An 8,473-nucleotide genomic window follows, 5' to 3' on the forward strand; every position below is an offset into this window, starting at 1 on the left:
CTGACCTCAACAAAAGGACAAAAAGCTGGACTTGTTTTATAACAGGTCATTCTATGTAACATTAGAGATTATTGTGTAGGAAAATCCTCATAAATGAATAGTTTAAGAAATCCTCAGAGCACCCTGTCTGGCACCAACAACTGTGTTGCGTTCAAAGTCACTTCAATCCCCTTTTCATCCTGTTTTGGTGCTCAGTCTGAATGTCATCTCGTCTAGACGCCTAAGTGGCCACTGAGTGTGTGATGTCAATTAGTTTTGCCTGTGAGAAATACACCAAACATGTAAATAATGGAGGCTAGTTTTGCTTGTCTGTCTTTATTTGATCGGCTTGTTTTAAGTCAGAGTTTTGGGGATTCAGAGACCCATTAAGATGTTTTTAAATGACTCCACAAACATTAAAGTAATTTTCTAGGTATTTTTTTTTTTTTTGTAATTTCCTTTAAAGCCTTTTTAAATGCCAGCGACTTATCCCACACTCAGGGCCATATTTCTTAAAAACCTTTAATTCCAGCAGAACTAATCGAGAATGATGGTGTCTGGTTTGGGAGCCGACTGACCTTTCCCAGAGGCTCCTGCTTCCTTGTCTGCTGTTTGACCAACATGAGGATGGCTCTAGAGATGACTTTAGAGCATGATGACTTTAGAGATCGTCTGCAAACTTTGTTCGTCTCAGGTCTTATATGGCTGATTTCACAACAGACACACTCAGGTTCACCGTATTTATTATAACAAGAGAGAAAATCAAGTTTGTGGTTAACAGACGGCAACAGAAAAACGGACAGGAGCTGTCAGTTGCTGGTTGCTATGGTAACCACCAACCGTCAAGAGCAGCGACACATAATTTATCAACCATTGAATGACAGGCAGATGGTAGTTACATTTACTTAACTTTTTCGAAAAAGAAAAAAATATATATAATTATAACTTGAATAATTTTCTTATGAAGTATCGCTATTTTTACTTTATTTCAGGATACTCTACCCACTGTGAGCAACTTCACTGAATGAGGAACAAACATGTTTTAGCCAAAAGTTAAAACATGTTTAATGTTTTAATTAAACATATTTAATTGAAACATGTTTAATTAAAACATTAAACCTGCAGTTTTGTTGTAAGACAACAAAACTGGTTAGTTTTTATTAACGTTTCATTCATTTTTTTATTGAAAGAAACTGATTTGGGAAAAATGCTCTTTTGCCTGATTTTGTTATTTTTTGTTGCTTTTATGAATTATTATCATTTTTGTCCTTAAAATACCAAAATTGGTGCTTAACCTTGTATTTTGATCCATATGAAAATGTAATTTTTAAACATGAAATGATTAATAATTAATCATTTACTCAGAACTTGAGTAGCCTATACCAAATACTTTTTTTTACTCTTGCTTGCGTAATTTCTTGGATGGCTACTTTTTACTTTTAACTGAGCAAAAATATGTTGAAGTAGTGCTACTTTTATGTAAGTACAATTTCTGGGTACTTTGCCCACCTCTGACTATAACAAGAGAGAAAATAAAGTTGGTGGTTAACTGTAGTCCAAACGGGCACGAGATGTCTGTTACTGGTTGCTATGGTAACCTTCAACGGTCAAGAGCAGCGAAACATAACTTGAATGTCAGGAGAAAATAACTTTTTTGACGAAAAAAGTACGGTATGTCCCCTTAGCCACACTTTGGGCACTCCTAGTTTAAACAATCACGTCATAAAATCTAGTTAACGCTTTCTTACCACTAGATGGCAGCAAAAAGCTCTTGAGACATAAACCGTGTGGTTTTGTGTTCACTTGCATCAACACCACCGTTATCACGTTTTCTCTTTATCTGGTGATAAAGAGAAAACAAGATATCCAGAATACAAAGGTTGGATTTATGTGATCTGAGTGCGAAGAGATATGACGTGTTTGAGGTGGTTACCAGTTGGCTAAGGATCAAACTTTAATGGTAATGTAAATACATATTTCTGTGTGCGCGCTGAGTTTCCACAATAAAAGGGTAGGGCTTCCTCTGCAGCCCTACCCTGGTGTCTGTAATTGAGTGGAATGTGGTTGGGTGCGTTCTTGGGTCAGAGGTCAGTCACTTTGATGTGTTTCCTCTCCGCTCCTGTTTTGAAGTCTTGCTGCAAGTTCCCCCTCGACCATAAGGATGAAGCATAGAAGTTATGAACCTCGTGAAAGTGACAATGTGAAGCACTGTTCTGACCTGTGGAACGTGTTCCCTGATGTACACAATGTGAGCGTAAAGTGGGGAAGGGGGAATCGTCCATGTGAATGTGAATATGAGAGTCAGTCGTCATGAATTATCTGCAGTCCTCGAAAAAGTATGGAAATGTGCTTCGAATTATAAAGAGTGAAAAAGGAGACACTGCTTTCCTAGAAGTATGTAGGCTGAAGCGGTTTAAAGTGAAACATCTGTGAGTGCTGTTGCTGATGAATTATATATATATATATATATATATATATATATATATATATATATATATATATATATCTTACACAGCACATTTGAATGAGAGGGAGTTGAAAAAACTATTTCTCAGAAACAGTTCTGCTTATTAGAGTAACTTAATAAAGGAATAGTTCAGCATTTTATACTGGAGGTTCTGTTGAAAAACTATTTACAAGTTTCTTATTTATGCTTTATAGCGCTTAAATGTTTCAAGTAATTGAACAATATCCATCCATCCATCCGTCGGGAGGTGCAGGTGCCTATCTCCAGCGAACGTTTTGAGCGAGAGGTCGCCAGTCTATGCTAATTTTTAGCATCAGAACTATGGGTTCCAACCGACGGGCACATTTGGCAGGCCCCATTTATATTACTTCAGAAATTTTCTAGTTTGTTGTAATGCTCTGTTCCTTGTGCCTTTGGATTCGTTCCCCTCTTGATTTATTGTTTCCCTGTGTCTCAGTTCATCTCCTGTGTTTATCGTTCACCTTCCTCAGCTGGCCAGTTTGCTCCTCTTCATAGCTGTTCTTTTCCACCTGATTTTACTGTCTGTCTCAGCTGTTCCCATTTTCCTCTGATTAGTCCTCCTTCCATGTTTTGTCTACAGGTACTCTGTTTATATTTTCAGTTTTTTATGCTAATTCAGATTTCTTTTCTGCATTTTATTCCAGCTTCAAAGTCACATTACATTATACCATTGGAAAAGAAATTGAGTTTTACTCAAGTCTGATTATTGCCATATTTATTAGATCAAGAAACCGCTTAAATAGAACCTGTCTGATGAGATGAAGTAGGCTACTAAAGCCTTAAATCCAACACATCGAGCCCTAAGTTAAAGAAATTCAAGAACGAGAAAAAGAGAAAATAGTCTTTGAGACTCCAGTGCCGATACTCACAAATAGAGAAAACATAAAACAATTGTCAACCTTTCCAGCAGTTGGCATAAAACTACGGAGCCCCTAAGGGGACATGGAGAAAGAAAAGAAAAGAAATCCTGACTTAGTTTCTCGAGATCCCGCGAAATTTTTGAAAAATCGCGAGTTACTTTTTTTTTGGCGGGAAAGGCATTTTTTAAATGTGGTAAAGTGTGTCTACATAGATCATGGAGGACGACTTATATCATTTTCTGTGGTCCAGAGATGTCCCAGACGAGGATATCATGCAAATGCAAAGAGACAAAAGTAATTTCTCCGACTGAGACGTCTTGCCTGCCTCATTGGATCCCAATGAGGCAGTCCCTTGGGGATCCAATTCCTTCAACACCAAGCGCACATCTTCTTTTCTCACACGAAGTCCATGCTCTCTGCATTTAGCGTGCATCCAACGGTAACCGTGAAGCTGTCCAGAGGACTGCAGCTGGTTATTAATGAATTCAACCAAAACTGCCAAGTCGGAATAGGACTTGCGCCGAATGAGTCCCCGCGCTCTGAAAACTCTCTTCAGATGTCTCTCACTAATACTAAATCCATGTCTGCTGTCAGGCACTGATTTGATGTGTTTATACTCAAGCCCAAGCTCGAAATAAAAATCTATATATCTACCCCATGGGTGTGTCTCCTCCATCACTGTGATTATGTCATTATGTTCTGATTCTGATCCGGATAAAGTTTCTCGAGATCCCAAGAAAAAAAAAAAAGGCGGGATCTCCAGAAAGTAAGTCGGGATTTCAATGTTTTTCTCTCTCTCCATGTCCCATTAGGGGCTCCGTATAAAATCTCTTCAGAGGTTTTATACGGAGCACTGCTTGCCTAAAATAATAAATAGATAAATAGGAAACTTTATTTATCCCTTTCACAAAGAGAAAACAAATCTGACAATTTAAACATTTATTTACCTTTTTGGTACTCGATATTGTAACAGTTCAGATATCTTCTTTCCATTCAGAATGTAGTTATAATATGAAACGATTGTTGTTATTGTCGTTTATTTATTTCAAAAAGGACAATAGGCATCAGATAATATGCCAGAGTTAGCCATAAAGGCTAGTTTTTATCTGTTGTACCTCAAGGTAAAATCAATATAAATACAATGTAACGTTGTAAAAAATCTACAAGCTTTTACCCAATAATAATAATAATAATAATAATAATAATAATAATAATAATAATAATGTTAAATAAAAGTTTTTTTTTCTAAAAAGGAAATATCAAAATATCAAGTTACCAATTTAAAAAGAATAAAATGCCTTATAGCCCAAAAGTTCACCACAATAAAAACAATATATATAAAAAAGCAAAAATATAAATAAGAATCACAAGATCATGAGCCAGACTTTTAAGTTAGTAGAAAATGATTGAAAACACTAAAACAATCACTAAAATGAGTTCTGACCAAATGTACTGTTCAGACACCTTTACTACCATTTTATAATACGACTTCTCTTATAGTTATGTTATCCATTAATCTTAGACACTTTGTAAATCATTAATAGCTCTTTGTTATGCATTAATTAGGAGTGAAGACACAAAATCTACCAGTTTCTCGCCAAATAGAAATTGGCAAGAAACTGCCCATAAACCCATATGATAGGTTTATGGTTTATAAAAACATGTTCTTTACATTTTTTGCATAAAATCACTTATATTTTATCTGGAGTTGTTATAGTAAACATTTCAGACTACCTGGAAGCACAATAAGCATTTGTAGACTTACTTTTTAGCATAAAGTTTCCTTCTTATCTTTAATAAAGGCATAATAAACAGTTATTAAATTGTATTTATAGATTAATGGATAACATATCGTAAAGTGGTACCATGCCTTTTCATAAAGCATTATCTATCTGAGCAATGTTAACCAACTTTTCCAAAGCAGCAAGCTTCCAGTAAATAAAACAGATGTTTTAATGTTAAAATCTATTTGCCGCTGTGGGAGTGACAAAGGGTTGGGTCCAGGTTTACCCATAAGGCAATGAGATTTACAGTGTTTAGGAAACACAGTAACAGTGGCACTGTGCACTTCCATTTTCCCTCCCATTGTTTTCGCTTCCTGGCATTCACTTGTTCCTGCTGATGTAAAGTTCAGGAGCTTGAAGTCAAAGGGAAGCTGACACCAGAGGAAAACGAAGGCGAATCTCTGTTCCTTTCCTCCCTCTTTGTCCTCAATCATGGGTCGCCTGCGTTCTAGATTTCCCTTAACCTCTCTGCAGAGAAAAAGAGCATGAGGGACAAACTGATGACATGGTGAGGTGAGTCAGCAGAGCTTGGAGGATAAGCAGAGGAACTCACCCTGACAGGGAAAACAGCATCTTCCGGCGTCAAAGCTACCCTGGTCATGTGTTCAGACATCACAAGTAACACTCCTTTGACACAAGCCTAGCCTTGACCTCTGACCAGAAAAGTTGAAACAGCAGCACTTTGAATAATCTTTTACCATCTACACCAGAGGTGTCAAAGTCATTTTCATTTTGGCAATATCAAGATCAGAAATTTTCTCTTGGACCGGTTGTGCCAGAATGTATTGATAAAACTCATTAAAGGTGACCGATTATACTTCCTAAAAGACATTAAGATAGGTTTATGGGTTATAAAAACATGTTAATTACATTTTTTAAATAAAATCATTCTTAGATTTTGAGATTTTAGTCTGTTCTGCCTTTTCTGAGCTCCTTTCAGAATGAGCTGTTGTTGAGCATCTTGTCACTTTAAATTCAAATGAGCTGCTGATGGCCACAACTCAAAACTCAAAGTTTAACTCAGCTGTGAAAATGGCTGCAAACTGATGTGCAGCTATACAACCATGTATCTTTGATAAGCAGGAGTGGAGCATCCTGCACAACCAACAAGAATGCAGCAAGTGGTTTCTGGATGGTAAGTCAACAACAAAAGACTTATCTTTTCCAGCAGCCATTGTACAGCGCATACAGTGGTAAGACCAGCCAAGCAAATGGGCTAGAGCTTCGCTTTCACTGGGGTTGCTAGGTAACAGGCTGGGCTTCGCTGAGGTTCATAGGTGAGGGGCAGTTCCTGCTGATTTGTGACATTCGTGATTTGTGACATTTGTTACATTCTGGAGATTTTGAAATGGCTTTAAAAAAAAGATTTAAAAAAACATTCACTTATTGCCAAAAGCAGTTCTGTTTTTTTAAGGGCTTTCGCTGTTTTTAGAAGCAATAGAAACCCAAATTGAAGTACAAAAATTGCAAAATAGGAATTTTGCATGATACGCCGCCTTTAACAAACTGTTAAAAATATTAATAAATAGCTGTCTTTGCATTCTATAAGAACTATAACTATAAAAAAAACACATTAATCATTCTCTGTAGAATTTGGTGATTGTTTTTGTAATTTTTTGCAATCAAAAAGATTTTGTGGTGCTAGTTTAGAGATTTTTGCACGAAATTTTGCAATATTTGCGCTTTGTATGTCATTAAGTGTGACTTTTTGTTACCCAGAAAAGCTGAAGTAAGCTATACTGCCACCTGCAGGTGGGAGGTAGAAGTCACCTAAACTTGATGTTCTTGATCATTTCTGCAGAGAATGTTCATTAAACTCACAAATAAATACAAAAAACAGAGGGACTAATCAATGTAATTTGGAGTCTGGAGTCCAGAGGTTCCACATAAAAATCTATGGTTGGGCCAGATTAAAAATCTAAAAGGCAAACAAGCTCGAGTCGCTCATTTAATTCAGTGGTTTCAGACGTCCTCTGTCCCCATCCATATCTTCTGTACTTGGCAAGAAGACAGCATGTGGTACTTGGGTACTTCAGTGAGTCATTGCCTCTGGCTGTCATCACATGCCGCCAGGCAGCAGTGACATCTGCATACCAGATGCCTTGTGTACCCACTGTCTGAAGTGTGCTCAAAGCGCTTGTGGAAAAACACAGCCACGAACACAGCTTGAATAAAAGCAAAAGGCCTGCATACAATTTTTCACTCGACTGAACAGAATGACTGCTTGCGCATTCGTCTATGTTTTAAATACACAGCCAACACTGATGTTTCACCACTGGTTTTAGGGTTAGCCATTACTTTTAGTGCTGCTGCCAGATGTCTCTCAATATCTTTAAGTGCAATTTCCTTCCTTGAAGTTTTATCTAAGGGGCTTTTTTTCAGTTTGTACTCGAAAAGAAGCTGCTGCACTTTAACTCCTTTATGAGGACAGATGTGAGTTTTTCACACTCTTTGATTTTTACAAGTAAAACCTAGTTTAAATTCAAATTATCTACTTTACCGTAGAGGAAATAAACATGGGCACTCTCTTGGATTTTAGTGCACTTGAAGTATTAAAAGGTATTTGTGAAACCATGCACTTTAAAGTGTTGTGATCTGTGTTTTTCTGTGTAGTTATTTTGGGATTTTCTGTGTTTTGAGTTTTTCTATGTGATCCTGTTCCCTGTGAGTCTCTGTCCTGTCCTCCCCGTTTGTCTCCCAGGTGTGTCTCGTCCCCTTGATTACCCCGTGTGTATTTAAGTCCACCTGTAGTCTCTGTCTCTTGTCAGTTCCTCGTCGTTGTTAGCGTCATTCCTCATTCATCGTGTCCTACGTCAGTTCGCCAGTTTCCTCAGTAGAACTGTATAGTCCTGAGGTTTCTTGTGTCAGTCTTTATGTCAGTCGCTACTGGTATTAGCTGTGTGCTAATGTGCTGCCTGTCCTGGACTGTGAGCTCATCATTAAACTCATCATCTTCACCATACCTGGGTTCTCTGCGTCTCTCCTCACCACCACCAACCACACCTCATGACATAAAGAGGTTCGAAGGACATTTGGAAAAGAAAGAGTCCCACAGCAACACAGGTTCTCCACTATACATTAAAGCTGCAGAACCCTTTTTACATATTTGTTGAAAATGTCATTATGTTGTGACAGTACACTGCAAAAACACAACATCTTACCAAGTAATTTTAGTCTAGTTTCTGGTGCAAATATCTTAGTAAACTTGAAATAAGTTAAACTAACTTAAAAGTAACTTTTCAGCGAGATATAGTGGCTTGTTTCAAGTGAATAATTTCTTAATATTAATGAAAAAACACTAGTTCTATTGGCAGATAAATTAACATGGAAAAATGTCTTGTTATATATTTTGCTAAAAATGT

This window comes from Poecilia latipinna, unplaced genomic scaffold, assembly GCF_001443285.1.
Source record: "Poecilia latipinna isolate Pla-1442-1.1 unplaced genomic scaffold, P_latipinna-1.0 Scaffold893, whole genome shotgun sequence".
Taxonomy (NCBI): domain Eukaryota; kingdom Metazoa; phylum Chordata; class Actinopteri; order Cyprinodontiformes; family Poeciliidae; genus Poecilia; species Poecilia latipinna.